Source organism: Sapajus apella, unplaced genomic scaffold (genome assembly GCF_009761245.1).
Source record: "Sapajus apella isolate SASKATOON/1434 unplaced genomic scaffold, GSC_monkey_1.0 scaffold57, whole genome shotgun sequence".
Classification (NCBI taxonomy): Eukaryota; Metazoa; Chordata; class Mammalia; order Primates; family Cebidae; genus Sapajus; species Sapajus apella.
This window is the reverse complement of record NW_022436997.1, coordinates 3,935,093-3,961,024: the sequence shown is the minus strand read 5'-3', so window position 1 is coordinate 3,961,024 and position 25,932 is coordinate 3,935,093. Positions and strand designations below refer to the sequence as shown.

General features: G+C 33.9%; 1 protein-coding gene across 2 annotated transcripts in view; it reads right to left on the bottom strand.

Annotated features, from left to right (window-relative positions):
- The window catches only part of RIT2 (Ras like without CAAX 2), a 373,167-nt gene that overhangs the window by 135,425 nt on the left and 211,810 nt on the right, over positions 1-25,932 (bottom strand). The window lies entirely within an intron of this gene.

Genomic DNA, 25,932 nt, shown 5'->3' with positions numbered 1-25,932 from the left:
TTGCACAGTGCACAATGTCACTGTAATTGCTCTGTAGTTAATTTGCGGTACTCTGTATTTGTTCCATCTATGACTATGTTAATTTTCTTGCCAAACATTATCATAATTCAAGTGTAAATCCTCTGTTGAAGAAATTGGACATTAGAGACTCAGCAGGACACAGATTTCAGATAGCACTCTTGCAAATTGGTTACTATAGGTGAATGCTTTGGGTTTCTCAGATTTCCTTTTGCTTTGTCCAACATATGTGAGTACAAGCAAATCTTTTCTCTCAGTGGGATGCCCCAATGCTATTTTCAGAAGTAGATGAATTTGTGATTATGTAAATAATCCTTTGAAGTAACATTTTATGATTCTACAAACATAAAAATGGAAAAGTTTCTCTTCAAATCTTAGGTCATTCCAACTATCCAGAAGTTGGACTTATCAGTTCCTCTGTTCAAATGACTGATTTTTCTTTTTAAAACAGCTATTTATTATAGTATTTAATATAGTTAGAAAACTATTATTTTTTTATTAGAATCCCAAAAGTGTTCAATGGCAACCCTAAAATCATGTAGCCCATTAGCAGCAGAAAAATATCATTTTCGCCCTGTGTAATGCTATACATTATGAAAGTTTGTGGATCATTCAGCCTTAAAAATGCTTAAAAGGTTTGCAAGACAATAAACTTCTATGTAATAACCCAAATAAACCCAAATTATAGATGCCACAACATTACGTTTTGCCATATGCTAGGACTTAACAATCTAGAAAAATGTTTTTAAGGAGAAAATACCTGTCAGTTTGAAAACAGAGCATAGCAGTGAGTCTCAAAGGCTTTTCTAAGAAGATATGGGTAACCCAGGAACTAGGCAGTCTCTCCCAGGAGCTGACAACTCTTGAACTTTAAATATATTCTAAGGTTGGGCATGTCCCCCATTGGATTCTCAGTAGATTTATCTTAGCCAGGAGGGTACAGACCCTCAAAGGAAATCACCCTCACTCTTTTCCTTAATGTCAACAGTTAAGGACATAACTATGAGAAACACAGGACAATACCAGTCATCTGAGAAAACCTCCTGCTGGAAATCTCTACACATGGCCCTAAAATAAGTGAAAGAATCTTAAGATCTTTCACCATTATCAACAGATTTCTATCACATTTTCTCCTCACCAGAGAGGTTGTTTGTATTATGTAGACGTGTTAGCTGTGTCATTCCAGAGATGCTGGATATTTCCTCAATATTCATTTTCCAGTACCACTTTCATTATTAAAGGTGTTCATTTGAACCTCCTGGAGAGTGAGTGCATCGTTACATTACCTTGAATAATAATCTGGTAACTTGCTACTTATCCATAACTTAGAGGTTAATTTGTCAGTTGACCAAAATGCTACCTGACAAGCCTGGGAAACCAGAATGCAGAACAGATAAACGGTAGTTAAGTGAAGTAAGAGAATTTAAAAATGTAGAGGAAATGAGCCTGTTGGTTATAGCACAATTAGTGGATATCACACAAGGACACTATTAGATTCTACCTCAACTATTTTCCTCTACTTTTTAGTCAATCTTCTTTAAAAGTTATTTGAACTAAAATTATTCACCCCTCTCACTCTAGTTCACTTTTTAACTACTTGCAGAAAGTTTCTACAACAGCTTACCACTAAAACTATTCTCACCAAGGTTACCAAAGTGAATGGCTTGTTAGTTGTTAGGTTAAACCATTGGATTAACTCAAGTCAGTCTTGATATTGAAATGCTTCTGATATGAATTCATCTTAAATCAAGGTAACAACTGGCTCTCGAATGTATTGCTGGCAGCAAGATAAAAGGAGAACATTGAAATGGAAATAGAAAATAAACAGACAACTCAAAAACTTTATGTGCTGCTTTTGTAACGTTCATTTCACAGATGGTAAATTAAAATCAGTTATACTCCTAATAAAATACCAATTATAATAGAAATATTCTCTAGTTAAAGAATAGTCAATTAGGCTCCACATTGAAGAGTATATAGGAAATGGTACAAATATATTTTCATGTATCTTTACTATTAGAGTAGAGAGCTGGTGGAATAGCAGTACTATGTAATTTGTTTTCATATTGTAGGACTTTCCATATGGATATTACAGACCATTAACCAAAGTCACTTAAATGCAAGACATTTTCAAAAGGTTTAACATGTATTTGCATAGTTTCTGTGATTCTGATTTAAAAATTAATCCAATAACTTTATGATATCAATGCTCCCATTTTTTATGAACTTCACAGATCTGCAAGGGCCTAGTCACAGAGGTATACTGATTACACTGGTTCTCTGACATGATCATGAAGGGGAATTGAGTCCAACAGCTCACTTTCTATTTCTTAGGAAGTGATTTATTAGTAACCAGGATATGTGATTATATTAATTCAGTGTATTTTTTTTTCAAAGGAATTCCTCTCAACATTTTCCTTTAGATGAACTGAGAAATAAAGGCAAAGTGATAATATTTGATTTACTGCTGCCTATGATTTTCAATGATAAGCTACTGATTAAAGTATACCTTTTTAAAGTGTAAATTTTGAAATACATTTCTACTTCTGCCAGTTTTATATTTGCTTTCCATCAAAAGCATCATAAAATCTTTATCAGACAACAGATGAATGAATCCTTTAAACAGAACTTAGAAATTGTATTGTGTGCAGAATAATAATAAAAATGAGAATAACAATTAGTAGGGTATAAATAGATTGATAAAAATTATGCTAGATATGTTGGATAGCATAATAGGAAGAACTAACATTAATAAATTGAGATGCTTGGATTGTATGAAATAACTACATTGTTTCTGGTATGGAATAGACAGATTCCACTTCTAGATTTCTTATAGTCTTTCATGGTCAAGTAGGTCTACCAGAACATTTAAGAAATTATGTAAACTGTTGTAAATTTTAGAAAAGTGAAGGTAACTGGGTACATAAGTTGTACTGCCTTTTCCATGATTTGATGAAATCTGTGTGGTATGTGAGAAGACTGGAAGATTATTTTGTAGCACATAATGAATGCTAGCATAATTTTGGGCATGTAGTATTAATGTAATAAATAAAATGAACCCATGTAGGAGTGATAGAAGGGCAATGTGAAAATTAAACAGTAATGATAGAAGATTGGTGGTTTTCTAATTCTGAGACAACACTGGGATGCTGAGCTACCTCCTCAATTCTTTGGTTTAGAAACAAATTATCTAGAAAAGCACATAACACTGTTCTTATGCTTTTTGTTTTATTTATTTATTTATTTTGTAAGGCCACAGTGCTACTTTCATTTAGGACAGAGTTGAAGTCCTGGGTCATGTAAGATTGTTTCTAGAAAGAATAAAATAGAAATTGGAAAGCTGAAGTCCCTAAAATAATGGGGTGGAAAAAGTATTTTTTAGTAACAAAATAAAACATTTGTTTAAGAATAATGCTTTGTTTCATTTAATTCATTTTGAAGTGTGACTTTGGAGAAAAAGATTGATGCTATTAAAATAAATCATACCAAAAAACAGTAGGCTAAATAAAAGCAACCAAGACTTTAAAGGTCTATTTATAGGAGTTATTAAGAACATAAAACATACAAAAAGTAAGTAATCAATAAATATCCCTTAGTTATCAAGAGAGAAAGAAGTAGTTTCTTTGAGAAAAATAAAACAATACTTTCTATTTCAAAAACCACCATCTTATCTAAGATTTTATACTGGTACAATGATTTGCATGTGTGATTTCATGGTAGGTAATCTCTCTTGGAATTTGACAAGTGGCGTAAAATAGAAAGGTTCAGACTTCAGGCTTAGGTAATGTATCACTCCACACATAAAAGAATTGTGAAATCCAAAACACTGAAAAAACCACATACTGGCAAGGATGTGCAGCAACAAGAATTCTCCTTCATTGCTGGTGGAGAAGGGAAGATACAAGATGGTACAGCCACTTTGGAACACAGTAAGGCAGTCTCCTACAAAGCTAAGCATACTCTTACCATACAACCCAGCAATCAGACTTCTTGGTATTTATTCAAATGAATTGCAAATTTATTTCCACACACAGACTATATACAAATGTTTACCAAAGCTTTGTTCATAATTTCCGAAACTTGCTTGCAACCAACTTGTCTCACAGTAGGTGAATAAACAGTGATACATTCAGATGATGTAATATTATTCAGCATCAAAAAGAAATGGGGTATTAAGTCAGGAAAAGACATGGAAGAAGATTAAATGTCTATTATTTAAGGTAAAGGAGCCATTCTGAAAAGTCTACACACCGTACAATTCTAACCATGTAACATTCTGGAAAAGGTAAAATTATGCAGACAGTAAAAAATTAGTGGTTGCTGGAAGTTAGAAGAGAGAGAAGAATGAATAAGCAGGGCACAGAAGATTTTTAGGGCAGTGATATTATTCTGTGTTATGCTACATGGATTATGCTACCATGGATTTGTCAAAATCCATAGGAAGTACAACACTGAGAGCAAACCCTGATGTAAACTATGGACTTTAGGTGGTAATGGTGCATTAATGTAGGTTTATAGATTGTAACAAATGTACCACTGTGGTGGGGGATTTTAATTGCGTGTGGGAAGACAGAAAGTATATGGGAACTTTCTATACTTCCCACTCAATTTTGCTATGTATCTAAAACTTCTCCAAAAAAACAGAATTTTTTTTTTATTGTTTTTGTTTGGTTGTTTGTTTTTGTTTCCCAGTAATGATAATGCTATGTTGAATAGTGGCTGTTTTAAGCCATCTGAGAAATCTCCAGACTGATTTCTACAGTGGTTGAAATAATTTACATTCCCAGAAATAGAAAGGGAATAGTGTGTATGTATTCTCTTTTCTCCACAGCCTCTTTACCATCTGCTGTTGTTTTTATTTATTTTTAAAATAATAGCCTGGGTGTACACAAAAAAAAATAAATTGTCCTACCAGAAAGACACATGTACTCATATATTCATGACTGCACTATTCACAATAGGAAAGACATGGGATCAACCCAGATGTGCATCAATAGATTAGATAAGGAAAATGCAGACATATACACCATGGAATACTACAAAGCCATAAAAAAGAATAAAGTCAAGTTTTTTGGAGCAACATGAATGGAGCTGGAGGACACAATCCTAAGTAAATTAATGTAGGAACAGAAAACCAATACTGTATGTTCTCACTTGTAAGTAGGGGCTAAGCACTGAGCACATGTGGACATAAACATGGGAACAATAGACACTGTGGACTACTGGAACAAGGAGGGAGGAGAGTGGGTTAAAAAATACCTACTGAGTGCTATGCTCATTATCAGGGTAACAGGATCAACAGTCCAAACCCCACCATCATACAACATTGTCATTGAACAAATCTACACATGTACTGTTTCTAAAATGAAAGTTAAAAGTAAGATTTTTTTTAATTAAAAAAGATTTAAAAAATTAAAATGCATTTTAGTATAATGGACAATATTTTGGTCAATTGTATCTGTTATATAAATAACATGCTGTTTTAAAAATAAATGACATATTCTCTTCAAAAGCCACCCGGGCTATCCAGCTTTCCTCCAGTATTGAAATACGAAGAGATTCTACTGATCCAACATTACTTAGTGTATCCACCAATGTATAGGTGTAGTATTTAAGTTAAGATAAACAACCTCTTTAAAATCATTCCTTATCTTCACCACATGCTAAACTTTCTGATTTCATTCTACCTTAGATGGGATTATATATATAATTATAACTATAGAAAAATGGGATTGTGTTGCTTCCTTGCAAGAAAACAAAGTTGAATTAGCATGGACTATACAATATCATATATATTTAATTTCTTGACATTTCTGTCATGGTGATTGACTTATGTTACTAGATATTTTAGTTAACTGTGGTTTCTAACTGAAGAAAGAAGCCAGTTCTGCAGCGTCTAAACTGAAAACTCAGTGATTTTTTTTGGTAATGCATTAGTGAATAGCAAATATGCCCTAAAGCTAAGGAGAAAAGTCATTTTTTGATGGACACATTATTGACAAGCTTCTTTTTAAAAATGTATACTGCCATCAAACATTTATACATATAATCACAGAAGATAAACATACATACTCTATCTCATGTAACATAAGCAGGCATATGTGTTGACAACAAAGGTTCAGAGAAATGCAGAAAGAACATTAGGGTTTTTTTGCCATTTATAATCTGTTACATCTAATACTTTCAAGTAGGGATAAGAATTATCATTCATTTAACCAGACGTCCTTGTGCTATGAATTTGTTTAGTTTGTTTTCTACAAAGGACATGCATTAATGAGATAAATCCCCTCCCATTTCCTCCAAAAGTTCAGTCTCTCAGTGACTAAATATATTTATATGTTTAGTAATATTGTATTATGCATTATGCTGTAATATAAGAAGCTGGGTGATTTGGGAATCATTTCTGGCTACCACTGAGATGACCTCAGGAAAATCATTTGACTTGAGTGGTTTCGATTTATAAAATGAGTTTCAGGATACTTTATAACTATATTGCCTTCCAATTCTAAGATTCTATATTCTTTATGGATGAGAAAACATGGTTACTCTTTATTTGGACTATTCCCTATCATCATCCTATTATAAAGAAATTTCCATACAGAAATTTTCATGAAAGTTACCAGTAGCGAAAAAGCATTCAAAGACACCCAACAATGAGAATTTTAAATTAGTTTTTATCTTGTTGCAGATAATTTTTAATACTATCTACTACACAACTTGAACTCTATTTGAAAGAAACTTAAGTTTTTTTCAATTACTTAAATGCCACGGGGAAAAAAGGAAAAGAGAGGAAAGGACAGAGGGAGGGAGGGAGGGATGAAGAAGCGGAAGGAAGGAGGATGAATAGAAAAAAATGAAACTGTAAAGGAAGGAGGGAGAGAGAGAGAGAAAAGAAAGCAGGGAGGGAGGGAGAGAGTGATGAAAGCATAGGCTTCCTAAGAGCCAATAAAAAGGTCCAGAATAATCTTCTTGTTAAACTTTTACTAAATAATGGCCAAAGACATTAATGCACCCTGCTTTTAGACCCACTTAATTGGTTCCACATTCTTTCAGTTATGTTGCCAAATCTAAAAAAATTATAAATACCAAAATAAAAGAATAATAAAGATAAATCAACATACATCTGCCTTATTAAGCTTCCATAAAGACAGAGCTGTATTAGGGAATAGGACAGTTGCCTAGGGTATAATTCCAGGAGCAATGCTAAACTATCACTGGAAATAGATACAACCAAGAAATTTATATTTACCAGAAATTATATCAGGGACTATTTAGTTTATAGTTGAAAAGAAGGTTTTCATAAATTCTTTGGGTGAAGGAGAAGGTTGAATCCTCCAACAGACATATTAAACTAAAATAGATTATTATTTAGTGACTGAAAAAGAGAAAGTTCTGCATAATTGCAGAGCCTGTGTTTGTTGAAATCCAGAGTATAAAAACAGAGCTGAACGGCAGAGTAGTGACTCAACCTTGGCCACAGCAATTATTTTTTTCTGCCTTTCCCTGATACAGCACTCAGCTCCAATTCTAAATAACTACTGTTCTCATGTTTTAAAAATGGCAACGTGGGGCCGGGTATGGTGGCTCACACCTGTAATCCCAGCACTTTGGGAGGCCGAGGCGGGTGGATCACGGGGTCAAGAGATCGAGACCATCCTGGTCAACATGGTGAAACCCCGTCTCTACTAAAAATACAAAAAATTAGCTGGGCATGGTGGTACGTGCCTGTAATCCCAGCTACTCAGGAGGCTGAGGCAGGAGAATTGCCAGAACCTAGGAGGCAGAGGTTGCGGTGAGCCGAGATCGCGCCATTGCATTCTAGCCTGGATAACAAGAGCAAAACTCCGTCTCAAAAAAAAAAAAAAAAAAAAAAAAAAAAAGGCAACGCCAAGGTACATTGAACCCTCTAGAAATTCACATTCTTTCACTGAATTGTCATATAGCCTTCCATCTCCATATTTAAAACATATAAACAATGATTATTATGATCTCTACACAAGTTACTGAAGTTATTAACATATTTTCTCTGTATATTATTTATATAGAACATAAAAATGCCATTCAATGTCCACAGAAAAACCTGCACACAGATTCATAGTGGCCAAAATTTGGAAGCAACCATGATGTCCTTCAGTAGGTAAATGAATAAACAAACCATGGTATATCCAGACAACAGAATATTCTTCAGCATTTTAAAAAATGAACTATCAAGACAGAGGAAAACATGGAATAACCTCAGATTCATATTATTAAGTGACAGAAGCCAATCTGAAAAGGCTACTTGCTATATGATTCCAACAATATGACATTCTGGAAAAGGCGCAACTATGAAGACAATGGAAAGTACAGTGGTTGCTAGGGGTTAAGGGGGAGGAAGGGATGAATAAGCCGGGCACAGATGAATTTAGGCAACAAAACTACTATGACACTATAATGATAGGCACATGTTGTTATCTATTTCAAAACCCATAGAATGTACAACAATATGAGTGAACCCTATTATAAACCATGGGCTTAGGATAATAATGGTGTGTCAATGTAGATTCATTGATTGTGACAAATATACTCTTCTGGTGAGGGCTGTTGATAATAGGAGAGGCCTGGTATGTGTGAAGGCAGGGGGTATTATGTTGGAACTTCTGTATTTTCTTCTCAATTTTGCTATAAATCTAAAAATAAATAAATAAATAAATAAATAAATAAATAGTCTATTAACCAGAACAGACCTCTCCAGGGTAGAAGGTCCAGGTCAGTGTTACCTTCCACCAAAGTTCATGCCTGCCTCCTCCAATCTACATTATGATCATTCGCTTCTGAACTCTGTAGCACTTCTTGTCTAGGGTACTAATTCAGCTCTAAATATATATTATTCTTTGCACTGCTAAAAAACAAACAACAACAACAACAAAAAACCTTTTATATGTGTAGGTCCTATTTTTCCAGCTAAGTGAATGTCTTTTCTTTAAAATTTGTCCCAGAGCTGGACTTACTATGATTAAGAACGTCTCATGAATTAATGTATATTAATACTATCTTAACTGGGGTCTATTGGCTTACACAGATTCTTAAACTATGACTTAAAAAAATGATAAACTCTGTTCTCAGAATATCATGATGCCTCAGAGGAAATAATCCTGCTTAAGAGGGTGAGATCTGCATTACTAAATGTGTTTGCCCATATTAAATCTTATCTGAAATTGTGCTGTCTGATTCTTTCACGTTCATAATCTGGAGTTGCTCTGAATTGAAGCAAAGCACAACTCTTGAAAATGTAGTTAAGAAAATACCCCAGTCATCTGTCAAATAAAGCAGCTTTAGGATTACCTACATAAAACATGCGTTAGTGACAAAATACCTATACAAAAACTAAGAATATCTATTTTTCCTTGAAATAAAAATGGATAAATAGAATTACCTAAAATCTTGGTGTCATATAGAAAGATCACCTACTTACTATTCTTTGCTTGGGAATGAGTGTGAATACGGATTTTTTTTTTTTTTTTTTTTTTTTTTTTTATTTTTTTTTATGAGTCTGAGTTTTGCTCTTGTTACCCAGGCTGGAGTGCAATGGCGCGATCTCGGCTCACCGAAACCTCCGCCTCGTGGGTTCAAGCAATTCTCCTGTCTCAGTCTCCTGAGTAGCTGGGACTACAGGCACACGCCACCATGCCCAGCTAATTTTTTGTATTTTTAGTAGAGACGGGGTTTCACCATGTTGACCAGGATGGTCTCGATCTGTTGACCTTGTGATCCACCCGCCTCGGCCTCCCAAAGTGCTGGAATTATAGGCGTGAGCCACCGCGCCCGGCCCAAATTTACAATGTTCTGTTAGCAGTTCTCTGGATGGTCCGTTTCCAATGTGGTATAAGTTAGGTCTACAGAAGTGGGAGAATTAACACTAATTGTCTTTGCTTATTACCTCAACCTCTATCCAGCTTTGAATCAAAAAAATATTACTAAAGCGTGGAGGCCATTTTTGGAAAATATATCAAAATAGACAGTCAGTAGGTCCTATAATCCAAAGCCCACAACAATTTGGAGACCAATTGAGCATTTTAAAAGCTATCTCTCTTAGTCCTTGCTGTGCTGCTATATTAAAATACCTTAGTCTTATTAATTCAAAATAATAAATATTTATTTCCTACAGTTCTGGAAGCTGGAAAGTCCAAGATCAAGGCCCTAGTAGATTGAGTGTCTGATGAAGGCTTGTTCTCTATTCCCAAGATGCCACCTTCTTGCTGTGTCCTCAAAAGGCGGAAGGGGTGAACAGCTCCCTTAAACCTCTTTTACAAGGGCACTAATCGCATTTATAATGGCAGAGCCTTGATGAGTTATTCATCTCCTAAGGGACTCACCTATTAATACTTTTGCTTTCGAGGTTAGATTTCAATAGATACTTTGGGGGACCACCAAAATTCAGACCACAGCACTTTCTAATTTTAGGATAGTATGAACAAAGAGTTGGTCATATTAGGTCACAAAACATGTAAATGAAATACGACCTTTGAAATAGTTTTTTACATGTCGCTGTTAATAGGAATTTCCAAGTATCTATAATGAAGATAGAAGGCAAGGGAGTCAAGAGTAAATCCACTGACTTCATTCTGTCATGGTCTGGTATACTCCCCACTCCTTTCATTACTCTTTGGTCATTTTTAATCCTTTAGTTAAAACTCATTTTTTAAGTGGCTTAACTCTCAACATCAAAACAATTGACACTAAAATGTGAATGAACAATAGAAGTAATCCCTTCCCTAAATTATTACATTTAACAGATCCAATTTTAATAAAAGTAATTTACCAATTGAGAGATTGTAAACTGTATTCAGGACAGCAAGCATGATAGAGCTCTTTGTCTGTCAGAATGCTGATGGCGTTCAGCAGAAAGAGCACAGCTTAGCTGAACCGTTGCAACTGTACATCACTCCCGTCACCTCCCTATATATCCTGTGGTGGCAATGACACATGAAAATAGAAAGAAGATGGGATGTTGGCACAGTCAATGCAGTTAGTGCTTTGTAAGGAAGCTGGTTAAACAAAAAGATTGTCCATAAAAAATGCATTGATGTCACAAACTATGAGTTTCTTGGAGACCAAATTCTAGCAGAAGTCAACAGAAAACCCAGGAGAATCCAATAATCAGCAAGACACATAAAACATTTCAAGCATCAGTGAGCACAAACTTATCTAAGCGGCAAAGAGCATATAGTGGTCATAAAAGAATCTCACTACTTCCTGAATGGATAATGAAAGAGCAACGTATTTAACAAAATAATTGTTAGAACAGCACTTAAATACATTTATGCTACTCAAAAAGTAGCAGTCTGATCAGTATATGCTATGACAATTAAAGGCTAAGCTATGATCAGTGATGATATGATAATGAAATAAATAAATCTTGATATGTCTGATATTGCTAAATAGTAGACTATGAAATCAGCTTTAAAAAGGAAATAATGAGAGTGGTTTATTAGAGTCAAAATTGAGACACTTTACAGCTACAATTAATTTATAATTAAAATTAAACTGTACTGTGTGGAAGAAATTATACTCTAGTATGATAGGCATTCACATTGAGTTTTCTGTACATAGATATACTTTTGAATAATTTGTAGATGTCAGTTTGTCTGAAAAAGCTCAGCACTAACCATAATTGCTCCATGCATAGAGAAATAGTTTTAGCAGAGGGATTAAATGCCTTTGGGATTTGCCCCTCCTGGTAAATATGATGTACATAAATGCAGTTGTTAATTTAGTCTCTTCTCAAGTTATGAAGATCCTAGTTTGGAAGAGGATGCCTCAAGTATTAGTAGAGGGAAAAAAAATTGTGGATTCCCTCTTATCCCTAATGAGGAAATATACAGACAGTTTTATAATGAGAAATTAATTAAACTTTGACATTTTAATCTCATGCAATCAGATTATAAGATATGAATTCGAAACTTCTTTCAAAATATTTTAATCCACCAGTCTTTGTGCTTTTTTCTAGTAATTCTTGTAGTGACTCAAGTGCCTTGTTTTATAATACCCTCAATTATAACCTTCACATAGCTTACAATGATTATTAGTCACTACCAATTAAAGATTGTAGATAATATAGAAAATGTTTCCTATTTTCTGACATTGAGAACAATACACATGTGCTTTAGATTCATGGTATTAGACCAGAATTCTCTGAAAATGAAATATTTTATAATTTTTCCATATTACAATCTTAGGAATTCTCGCCAAATTCCTTTCGAAGATGTAGTCTTACTTTTACTTCCTGTTCTGTCAATCTCCAAATTTTAATGTTTTGGGGGCAGCAAGACATGTGAGCAGACTTCAACATTAAAGTTATAGTGCTCATGGTCAACACCAAAGTAAAAAGGCTACTATGTCAACATGTGATTGGACTTATCCAATTGAGGACATCTGAGATGTAAACCATTTTAAATGAAATTCAAGAAACTTGGATTATTGTCTTGGATTTTCACTCAATACTTTTGTGATCTTAGGAAGTATTCTGTAAGCCACTTTTCTCTTGCATAGAGTGCAAAATCTGACATCTCTATTAACTAGCATAAAGGGGTCTCTCAGTCACAATGCAGAGTGAAAGGGAGCAAGTTGCAGAGCAATATGTGCTTACTAAAGTATGAATAGGCATTCAAAAACCTATAAGGAAACACATCAGATTGATAACAGTGGTTTTCTCTGGGGTGGAAACAAGGAAGATGCGGGATGCAGCAGGTAGAGTGGAAGGCAATCAAAGGCAGACTTTAGATTTGCTGGTACAGTTTTTGTTGTAAAAATAAGTTTGTTTTCCTTTATCACTTGTGAGAAGGCATGGATTGAACTTCTACTTCAAATTTAATCTGTAGAGACAATGATAGGAATTTTTCTTCCTTCTCTTATACAGCATGTCTCTCAATGGCCATTTTTCAGAACATTATCCTGACTGACTGATATTTTAGAAAGAGGAAAGTTAACTGCGCATCACATTTTGAAAGAAGTTTATCAATATTGTTTAATGTCAACGTGATATTCTCTTTTCTTTCTGTTTCAAGCTAAGTTCTTCTGCCCACTCTCTCAACATTGTAATACAATCTTGGATTCTCCTTTGAAAAATGTCTTCTATCTTATAGCTAAGATTCTGCATCCTCTTTTCATTCAGATGAAGGTGCACATATTAATGTAATCTATTGCATTAAGAAGTCTAGATTGTCTGGAGGAACTGATATTATACCAGAAAGTATTCAGTTGACTCAGGCTTTTACACACTAAACTACCTTTGCTGATCATGGTGAGCCCTTTATATTTAATTTTTTTTACTGTGTTAATATATCATAGAGAAAACCTGTTGAGTGAATATTATTAGATGGATATTCTAATCCTGGCTTAGGTAACAGTTTTGTGACCTAAGGAAGTTTACCTTCCTATGTGATTTTCTTTCCTTAAACTTAGCTTACCTGGTTTTCTTGACCAGGCTTTGCCATTTGTAATGATGCAGTCCTCTTCAATGGTACTCAGTGAGGTGTGACTCCTTTTCTGTACCTATCATAATTCTCTATCTTTTCTGAGACCAGCTTGTCAACTATATAATCACAGCAAGATTCTGCAGGTACTACACAGTCATTGAAAGAAAGCAATGAGAGAATGTGTCATTTCTCGTTTCTTTTCTTCTTTATATGAAACCCCTGATCACTTACTCCCTTACTGCTTTCATTATACACCTTTATCTCACAACACACTAGTTACAGTGTCAGTCCTGGGAGAGAGAGAGACTTGTTGTGTTAGATCCTGATCTGATGGCCCTGAGGAGTGGAATGTCAGAACTGGCAGCTGGTTGACAGAGGGAAAGGTTTGTCTGGTTCAGGGGCAGTGGGCTCGATTGGGTATACAGAAGGACTAGGAAGAACTGTGAAGGTAAACAAAGTAGCTCAGAATGCCTTATAGCTTTGTGACAGGGTGATACAACGCCTGCACATTCTAACGCATGCATTCCTAATGTGGCAACCCTAAAGGGGACAAAAAGTTGACTTTAGGGGACTAAACTGTCATACTTTTTTATGTATAAAGCACAAATAAATACAAAGCATATTAACAGATACAGTATACCTGTGGTAGTAAAGTTTCATGGTGGATATAGTTAGGAAAATTATCTGAAACACCTACTTACAGGAATTAGAATAAATTCAAATATAGTATAATAAGCATAAATTAAAACTCAATAGATGTAAATAAAACTGAAAAATAATATAACTATATAGTTTAAAAAACAAAAATATTAGAAACACGGGTCTAGTATCATTTAAAAATAGGCTATCAAGTATAAAGATGCCTAAATGTAAATAACTAGGCCTAAGGATGGAATTAGATTCCTGAAAATATCTGATGTAAATAAATAAATGCTTCAGTCTTTGTGTTATACCAGAAGAAAAACAAGGTTTGTGTGGTTAGTATCTCTGGCAGCAGCTGGTAATTGTGGGCAAAAGATGGAAGCAGAGGTAGAGGAGAGTGAAATGGTCAGGATTTCCTATTGAGACTCCAAAGAGAAAAGGGCCAGAGTTCAAATATCTTTCATTGCTTTCTAGGCTCCCCAAGTTGGCAGGACAGGATTGAAAAGTACGGGCAGCCAGGCATGATGGCGCCTGCCTGAAATTTCAGCACTTTGGGAGACTGAGGTAGGCAGATCACATGAAACCGGGAGTTTCAGACCAGCCTGGCCAACATGGCAAGCCCTGTCTCTCCTAAAAATTAGCTAAGCTTGGTGGTGGGTGCCTGTAGTCCCAGCTGCTTGGGAGGCTGTGGCATGAGAATTGCTTGAGCCCGGGAGACAGAGCTTGCAGTGAGCCAAGATTGCACCACTGCACTCCAGCCTGGGTAACAGAGTGAGACCATCTCAAAAAAAAGAAAAAAAAATCAACAACAATAAAGAGAAGTGTGGGAAATTGTATAGTGTTCTTCAGAAAGATTACAGGCTTAAACATTGAGGACCAGGAAGTCAAACCACAAAAACAAAAGAAGCAAGCATGATAGTATTACTATAACCATATAATATCAAACTGCAAAATTACTTTGAACAGGCACTAAAATAATATTGTATTATATAGCTTGTCTTGATTAATATAGAGCCCGTAATCAATTTCACTGTTTGTCCCCAAAATGCCCTTTAAACATTTTTTCCTGATCCAGGACCCAATTCTGGTTTACAGATCCCATGTGATCATCATGCCCTTTTAGATGTCTTCAATCTTGCCTGTCTCTTAGCAATTTCTTTGTCTGTTATGATAAATTATAAAAAGTATGGCCAATTAGTCATATTAATTGGTCTCTCAATTTAGGCTTTTCCAATGCTTTCTTGTAATTAGATTCAAGTTATATACTTTTGAATAAGAATACTACATAAGTGATATATCCTTTTCAGTGCCCCTCATTAGAGCATAAAATATTCTTTGTCTCATTACAAATGATGTTCACTTTTACCACATGGTTAAGGTGTGGTCCTCTAAGGGTCTTCACTGTGATAATTGATACTTTTTCAAAGTCATTTTGTGACTATGTAAATATCCCGTTCCTCATCAAAAGCAAACATTCACTCAATAGTTTTAGCATTTATGGGTTATTCTTTTTAAAAGTAACTACTTTACATTTTGAAATATTTATTTACTAAAGGATAAGTAACTTCATTACATTGCTACAAAATCATTTGATTCAAAAAACATTTTAAGAGACATAATCCTAATAAGTATTTGGGGAAAAAAAACACTAAACTGCTCTAGATGCCAGAAAAAATAAATAAATAAAATTAAAAACAGGCACAAATTGAGATTGTGCTGTATAAACCAAAGGACACAGTTACCAAAGATATACATTGAGAACAAGAAGGAACCAGAAAAAGTCAAAAATCACCTTGATAGAATCTACAGACCGAGTTCAAATTGGTTCTTCCCATGAGATCTATAGTGATTACCTTTATTTCAATTTATGGTCAAAGTGTGAGGTAATGCAAACGCGAGGTGCATTAAAAGCTCAGCTTTGGGACATTGATTTCCTTCTGAAAATATGCATGCAGTTACTAAAGATGTAAATGTGTAGCCTGTGATTGGCTGAAGCTGAGATGTGATTGACTGAGACCCAACTATTTTTTATAAAGTATCCATTTAGACTTTTAGTTTGTTTATATATTAAATCGACTTGCAGTTCCTTACCTAAGGAATCAAGTAAAGAAACAGCCTCTGGCCAAATTTAGTTTAACACATTTTAAAAATCTTCATGAAAGTACATACTTTCTCAACATTGTATTACATGTGCAACCTCATATTATTAAACTGAGCAAGTTAGTGTAATAAACACAAAACTATATGATTTTAAAACAATAAAATTGAATTCATGAAATTAGTGAAAATGAACCACCAGAAACTAATTATTAACTAACCTCTGGTAATAATATTTAATGTCAATTAGAACTTAAAGTATACATTATACGTCTTAATTAAATTGAATATGTGATTAAGAAATTTAAGATTACTTTTAATAAGGTACTTTTCATTCTACAAAATTTAATGCTGTATAATTTTTGAAGAAATTTCTGCTTCTCTTTGGTGGAAGATATTATTATTAAACCTCACATGTGACAGATACAGTATAGATACTTAATGAGTTTTAAAATTAAAATATGTCTCTGGGGCTTTTCAGAAAACCTACCTTAGAGTCAGGAATCTAAATGAAAACTCAGGTTATTAGTTTGACAGCCAGACACAGTCACCTGTTAAAATTAAGCAAATCCCCATATACAAATAACTAAGCTTAGGATGTGCCAGGTTAACACTGCATAGCCTCATTACCATGTTTTTTTTGTAAAAATGAGAGAAGCTAACGGGCTAACATGCAAACATGTTTTAGTCAAAGAGTTTCTTTTGATGTTGTTGGCTATATCTAAAACCAAAGTGTCATACCATCCTATCTCTGACACACTTTTCTAATATAGGCTTCCCTAAAAGGATAAATGTACTCCTAAATAATTCTCTCTTTTTCTCTCTTTTCATTAATAACAGTGTTGATAGTATTTTCAGTAACAAGATATGTGAGGGATAACATAGACTCAGCTTTGTAGGCTGAGGCAGAAGGGCTTAAGAGGAAAAACTCAGATGTTTGTGAAAGGGAAATAATATGAAATTATATCACAGAAAAGGTAATAAGAGATGGAATCAGAAAACAGGTAAAACAAAGGCGAATCTTTAACAGTGGCTCTCAAAGTATGAAACACAGAGCTCTAGGCATTACCAAGACTCTTTTAGGAGATCTGTGAGGTCAACAGTGACATAAAAATGGTTTTTATATCACTGTTAAAATTTTATTTGGCCTTTTTTTTTTTTTTTTTTTTTTTTACTGTGCTGGCAATTTTATTGATGATGCAAGGACAATACTGGATAAAACTGATGGCCCCTTAGCGTGAGTCAAGGTAGTGACACCCAGTTAAACTAGTACTTTTCTATTATTTGCTGCCAACAGCTCACATTATTAAGAATGGCACTTTAAGAATAAATTTGATTAGACAATAAACATTAATTGTATTAGATATTGATGCTTGAGTTCATATTAGTTTAATGTGTAAGGAAATGGGAATGATGCATAAAGCAGTTCTGCCAATGTGCAATTGTTGTCTTGGAATAAAGGACTTGTACAGTTGTTTCGGTGAGAAGCTGAACTAGCAATGATTTTATGGAACACCATTTTTTCTTGAGATAATGATTAACAGACAAACCACAGTTACTCAGATTTGAGTACCTAGTAAACATTATCTTGACAATAAAAATATATTGAATACCAAGTTTAAATAAGCAGGGGAGGGTATGTTCCTCTGTTTGGGGCACCCAGCCATCTTGAATTTGCAAGACATATACAAATTATATACTCTGCCCATTATTATGATTCTATTTGCCATATGGCAGGAACAAAATAATACGAATTTTCTTTTCTTCTCAATGTAAAAATCAAATCTATCTATCACATTGTCTCATTCATCTATACAGATATATGTAATATTGAATATGCAACAAATTAGAATCATAAAACTGCTTAAATCATATTACATTAATGTTATTTATCACTATTTGGTTGTCTTTATAAGAAATGTTCCCTTTGATTACAATAAAAGGGTCTTTTTAATTTGATCCTTTCTAATGCAAACACATTTTCGAGAGAAAAAAGGTAATGCTTAATTTAAAAAGTAGTGTGATATAATTAAGACACTCTGATGATGCTTTTGAAATTATTGAATTCTTAGAGAAAAGCCACCTCCTATCCAGCTTCTGTCCTGCTGTTCCTAATGATAATTTTAATTGCAGATTATTCTTGTTTTTGGAGCATTACTGATAGATTGGAAACAGATGACATACATCATTAATTGCCGTTTATGGAACACTGCCTTCAAAACCTGTCTTGCCTGCTCCAGATTTGTCTGATAATTAGGAAAATAGGTTTGTTTCTTTTACTAAGATAACCAGTAATGAAAACAATATGGCTTTTTAAGAAATTATTATTCCTTGCCTTTTATACAACTCTCAATGCCTAGACTAGCCAACTGTCCTACCTGTTGTCTGTCTCTCATTCCTATTATTAACTTCAGAGACTTATGCCTTAGAGGAGTCACTCAATAACTTTTGAATTGCCTTTTTCCAGCATGATGATGTTCTATGGGGTCATTATTCAGATATGTTGTTTTGCCCATACCTCCCTCAATGCATGTTTCGTAACAAAAAGGAAAGCAAATTACGTCTCTATTGTTTTTTTTAAGTCTTCTTTTAGAAAAGATTTGGTTCTGATTTTGTATAAGCTAGCTTATCACTCAATTAAGTGCATAGACTAGTTGTGTAGGTAGATATGCCAAGAAATGAATAACAGTATGAAAAGTGCAAAAGCAAAATCACTGACAAGTATAGAGGTCACAAGAAGAGGGCACACCAATGTTCGATATCCAGTGGCCAGCAAAAGGTATAGTATGGCAATTGTTTAAAGTTTGAAGGGATGAGAAGCAGTGAAACAACTTGGCATGATGGAGGTGGACAAGGGCCATGCTTAGATAAAAGACGACATTATAGTTTACTCTGCAGACTGTTGAAGGTCTGAGCACAATGTTAAAGACATTTTCAATTTTTAGACATGCATTTGGAGAAAATCAAACACAAAGTCCAAAGCAGAAACCTACCAACAGTGCTTCACACAGGCTGGGAAGAATCCAGCATAACCATTATTTCATCTGTATGGACTGACTCTAGATTCCTCTACTTTTACCACCTGTTAAGATAGCTCCTGCCTTCTCAAATCCCTACATAGGGCTGGATGGATGTATTGCTGGCTCTTATCAAGAATGGCAGATCTTTAGGGGACAAGTCTTGGTAAGTAGCTCACAGAATTTTTTAAGACAGTGTCTCATTCTGTTACCCAGGCTGGAGTGCAGTGGCACAATCTCAGCTCACTGCAACATTTGCCTACAGGGTTTAAGCGATTCTCCTGCCGCAGCCTCCTGAGTAGCTGGCATTACAGGCACATGTCACCACAGCTGGCTAATGTTTGTATTTTTAGTAGAAACAGGGTTTCTCCATGTTGGTCAGGCTGGTCTCGAACTCCTGATCTTGTGATCCACCTGCCCTGGCCTCCCAAAGTGCTAGGATTACAGGCGTGAGCTACCATGCCCAGCCAGATCTTTTAAAATAATACTTTCAATTCAATCACACTCACTGGCATTAAATTAATGCATGGTTAATTTGGAACAGCTAGCTGTATGGACAAAGGCTGAAAGCTTTAACAATTTTAGCAGAGGGCCTGCGGTCCACAGAATAAATATGTCATTAATCATCTGAGTGAGTTCTTCTTCTGGCAATAATTGAATATGTAATTTTGAATAACCCCTCTCCTACTGAAACAAACTAGTAAAACTGGAAAGACTACTGAAAAAAAAATCTATTTGACAGTTTTGGTAAGTTACTAACAGTGATTGGTAAAATAGGAGGAGAGTCAAAAATGAAGCCAGTAATCTGGAGTTTCTTTCCCTGCAAAAGTATGTGAGCTTCCATTAAGAAGCTGAACACAGCATAGGTCCCCTCAGGAATGTCAATAAAAATGGTAGCCCAGGACCCGCTAAAAAGTAGGTGACTAGAAAGCAACTCCCTATCTTCTGGAATTTAGGTTGGGGCCCCCAAATCCTTACCTTAGGAATAAGAATGAATTTGAAATAGATGAGACCCCACAGGGTCTCTAACCCAGCTTCCTATCAACTCAAGTCTTGAGTAGACTGATAGGAGATTGTTAGTCCTCTTAGTCTCCTTCCATAAGTAAATTTGAAGTTGCCATGATTAAAAAACTAAAAGTCTAAAAATATTAAAAAGTGGCAGATACTAACTGGATTCAGAAAAAGTTATTCATCACAAATTTTTAATAATTGTCCTTAGCCATTCAAGGAAATAGATGATTACAATTTTTAGCAAAGAAGATGAAATTTAAAATCAGAATTTCTAGAATCAAAAATATAAAAATTGAAATTAATAACTCAATGTATGAGTTTAAAGTGGATTAATTATAAGGGAAATGCAGAAAGAATAAAAAAAAGAAAGTTTGGGAGAAAAATTTCCAAAATGAAGTGCAGGGAGGTTAAATGACAGAAAATACAGAAAAGAACAAAACTGTGATACCAAGTAAGGTAAAAATATATTAACATAGTTCTAAATGGAATCCCAGGAGGAAAGAAAGAATAAGATAAAGGAAGCCTGGTGAGAAATACCTTCAAACTAGCAAGTAGATAATGGACACCAGAAGAAATGGAATGCTGTATTCAAGTTGTTGAAATAAGGTAACTGCCAACCTGGACATAATAGAATGTTGTACCCAAATGTATAATATGCATGGAGTATTTAACAAAACTAACAAAAGGAGTGTTATAAATCAACTTTATAAATTTCAAAGAACTAAAATTGTACAAATTATATTATTTTAAAATATTAGAAAATAAAAAGGCATTAAATAACAAAATGATAACCAGTAATTTACCATATGATAAAAAATTAGGGCTACACATCTGAAAAATGCATGACTCAAAGCAGAAATCATTATTGAAATTAGAAAATATTTTTATTGAATAAGAAAAATATAATATGTAAAAATTTAGAATAAAGCTATAGAGCTAAAGCCTGCCTTAGAAGGATAATTATAACCTTAAATACATAAATTAGAAAAGAAGACTGGATGATAGTGGATATGCTAAGTATCCATCTCAAGTATTCTGAAACAGAACAGTAAACTCCAACATATCAGAAAGAAGAAATAATCAAAATAAAAGGCAAAGAAAAAGTAAATAGAAAAATTCCAGGATAAACTCACTAATAAAAATAATAAAATATAAAGAATAATATATCAAGACCTGAGTTTTTTTCCAGGAACATATGGTACATTTTACAATTAAAAATGAATTGGTGGAATTCATCATTAATAAAATTACAAAATCAAAATTCATGCTTGAGAACACTAACAAAATAGACAAATAGCTCTAAAGATTGTTCAAGAAGAGCAGCACCAATAAACTATATCTGGAATGGAAAAGGGGACATCACTTCAGATTCTACAAACTAATAATGTCAGAAAGGCTTACAACAATTTTATGCCAATACATTTGGAAATTTGACAAAGTACGTAAACTATTAGAAAAATTCAATTTATCCAATGAATATAAAAGCAAAGAATCGAAATAGTTATATAACTCTTAAGAGTTGAATTCATAATTTAAAACTTTACAACAGTAGGCCCATAATAATTTACCAGTGTATCTATTCCAACATTTTAAGGAAATAGTATTATTCTTAAATAAATTATTTCAGAGAATAGGAAAAAATAGTTCTCAATTTCTTTTGAGGCCATAATAACATTGCCTCAACTAATAGTTTACCAGGATATAACAAAATATTAATCTAGATCAATCTCACTCATGATCAGAGATATAAAAATATCCTAAATAAAATATCTGCAAAATGAATCTAGCAATGTGGCATGGAGACTTGATGTTTTTTGTTTGTTTGTTTTATTTTTTGCTTTTTATTTTTTTTTAAGGAAAAACGTGGTAGACTTACAAGTAAAAATAAATCAATGAAATTCCCAATTTAATAAGATAAATTGATGAAATTCCAAATTTAATAAGGTAAATCTTAAGATTCTATCTATGGAAAATCAAAAGTATTCATAAAATTTAATATTCTTTCATGATAGATACTCTTAGCAAACAATGACTAAAAAAATCGATTTTATAAAAGAAGTGCCTGACAAAGTAAATGCAGTTAATGAATAAATGTTGGAGCTTTTTGTTTGAAATCAGGAATGGAAAAAAAGATGCCCAATTTAATTTACCTTTTACATTTAGACCTACAATCCTATTCAACACTTTAAGAGAGAACCTGGAAATAAATTCAAAAAAGAAATGAGATAAGATTAAAAAGTAGAAAGGAAATAAGACAGCATTCATTATTTATAGATGACATCAGTGTGTATATAGAAAATGCTAAAGGTCAAATGTTAAAATTAATAAGTGAATTTAGTGAGGTTTCTGGATGTGGCAGGTTGTTTTCTAAGATGGGTGCAACAAGATATTTCATTTAGCATGTTCTTATTATGTGATGGTGACAATCTTCCCATTGAGAGGTGTAGTTCACGTTTCCTCTTCTTCAATCTAGATGAAGTTCTGAATATGGAGAAAGAATGCTATATGACTGGGTCATCACATGTGATTCAGCTTCTGTTTGGTTCTCTTGGCTTGCTCATTCTTGGGGTTCAAGCTACATGCTGTGAGCATGCTCTGAGCAAGTCCAGAGCGTATGGTTAGAACACACGGTCTCTCTTGTAAACAGTTGCAGTTGAGATTTTAGTCAACAGCAAGCATCAACCACCAAATAGGTAAGTGGAAAAGATGATTGTTGCCTCAGATGCCATTTAACTACAACCAAATGGAAAATTTGAACAATAACTGCCTAAATGAACCCAGTTAATCCCTAGAACCCCAATGAATAATAATTATTGTTTAATACATAATGAATTGAAATGATGCATTGTGCAGCAATGAATACATTGGTAAATATATTTAAAAATAGAAAATAAAATGTAAAAAATGATTCAATCTTTCAACATAGTGAAAAACATAAAATTTAATGAAAGATGTTCAAGTCTCCCTTTTAAAAAACTCCAAAATATAATGGACAATACTAAAGGTTAAGTAAATAGTATTTACAATGTTCATTGATTAAAATATTCAACATTATAAAGTTGGTCAATTCTCCTCATTATTCACTGTAATTCAATCAAAATATGGACAGACATGTGTGTATCTGTTTGCATGTGAAATTGACAAGCCAATTTTAATATATTTATGAAAATGGGGAAGACCAATAATAGACAAGAAATTTCTAAATAAGAAAAATAAATTTGAGGTCTTTTACTATCACATATCAAGTCTCATTACAGAACTACTGCAACTGAAATATGTTATCAGAGTAGTTACAGACAGACAATGGAACAGATAAGAGAGTCTACAAATGGGATCACACACACATGGTCAGTTGCTTTATCACAAGGCTGACCTTGAAGAGTAATAGAAAAAGTAAGTTCTCTTTCACAAATGGCACTGGGTCAAATTGCCTCTCGTAAGGACCAAAAAAAAGTTTCATCCTTACCACAGGAATTCTAGTAGGACTACAGGTGTAAATATTTAAGGTAAAATAAATAATATAGAATAAAACAAAAATATAATTTTCACAAGCTTAGATAGAACAGGATTTCTTAAAATAGTTTCACAGAAAGCACCAACTATAAAAGATTGATAAACTGTACCACAACAAAATTAAGAATTTATCTTAATCAATGGTATATTCAAAGAATGATAAAACGAGCCAAGTGGGGAAAATAAGTACAACACATATTTCTGACAAATGACTACATCCAAACCAACTGTCAGAACTGCTACGTATTGTCTGCTACTACTGAGAACAAGATAACCTAATACAAGACTAGCAAGGGACTTGAATAAGTCTCTAGTGAAAGAAGGTATGGAAATTATCACTCTGTATTTGAAAAGAGGCTCCTCTTCACTAGTATTCAGGGAAGTGCAGAAAAACCACAAGAAAATATCATTATATGCAGAATGGAATGTTTAAAATTAAAAAGACTGACAAGTTGGCAAGGATTTGGAGTAAACGGAATTCTCATACACTACTAGTAGTCGTGTCAGTTTAAACAACCACACTGAAAACAGTTTGGTAAAATCTACTGAAGTTGAACATATGCACAACTTATGACCCAACAATTTCACTCCTAAATATAGAACCAATAAAAATAATGAATATGTGATTCAAACAATAAGAGAAAGAACAGTAATAGCAGCATTATTCATAAAAGCCTCAAACTGGACACAATCTAAGTGTCCGCTAATAACAGAATAGATTAATAAATTGAACATATTCTAACAGGAATACTCCATTGTAATAAATGGATATGTAAAACCATGGATGAACCTCACAAATATAATATTGACTGAAAGAAGTCGGAAACATATAATACGCTTGTAAAAGTTCATTTATTCAAAGTTTTAAAAAAGGGCCAACTAGCTGATGTTAAAAATCAAGGTACTGGTTTTCTTAGAAGAGAAAGGGGATCATTTACATGACAATCTTCAGAGGAATTAAGCTTTTAATGTGTCAGATTCTATGTCTTTACTTGAATGGCGGTTATACAACTATAGTCACTTTTTGATAATTAAGTTGTACACTTATTATTGGCATACGTTTCTGCATGTGTGTTAATCTTTAATACCAAAACACCCACCAAATTTTAAAATACATTGTACAAACCTAAGACAGCTTAAAAAGAGATAGCTCAGGAGTCTCTAGTGAATACATTCCTTCGGAATTTGTTGTACATGTGGCAGGGTGCAACCCTCTTTACCAGGCCAGATTTGGTCTCTTAATTGCACAGTTATCATTAGTCTCCCCTGCCTTCGAGTTGAAAAAGAGGTGCAGTGAGTAGAATCACATAAACGGGTCCCCCTTATAGAGAAAAGGAGGGTTTTGTGGGAAATGTAGTGATGTGATTGTTGAACATCCTGATCAATATTGCTCTCTTTTTGCTCTTAGTCATCTTTTGACTGTGTCTTTTCTACCTCTTGAATTCTCCTGTTTAAAATGAAGTGGTCTGGATTAAATTATAGCTAAAATCCCTTCCAACTCAAGCTCTGTTTCTCCCCCAGAGTTGTTCTGTGCATTTTGATAGACTAAAAGAGGTCAGCACTGCCTGAACCTCACTTTGTAATCAATCAATCAGTGGACATAAAATACCCCATATATATCCAAGACAATGTTGGAATGTTTGAGGGATTTAAGAGAATTAAAATAAAATCAGACTGATTTTGAGGAACTTACAGCATAACTTAGAAGAAAATAAAAAGAAACATTCCCAGAACAAACAATAATTAATAGCATCAAAGTGAGGCATTTGATATATATTAAAGGAAGTATTCACTGTTTTTTTTCTGTTTTTTCATAAAACAGAAAATTCTCTCCAGAATGATTTTGGTGAAGTCATGGAAGAAGGCATGTGCTTTAACCTGGGCCTTGGGGAATAGAGAAATGTGGTTAAGACTAGGAGGTATATTTAGGTGTCCAGTGTGAACACAGGCAGGGAATATAATGAAATATGCATGAAAAAATGTTTGCTGGAGCTCAGACAAGCTACCTTGTAGTGATGAATAAAAGATAAAGTTATTTATTGGATGAAAGCCCATTGGTAGATGTGCTCATTTTACTTCTGACACATTACTGGATTCCATAATTTGGAAACAGAATGGCCTTAAAATGATATGAAGACAAAATTTCAGTTAGTTAGGAGAAATAAGTTCAAGAGATC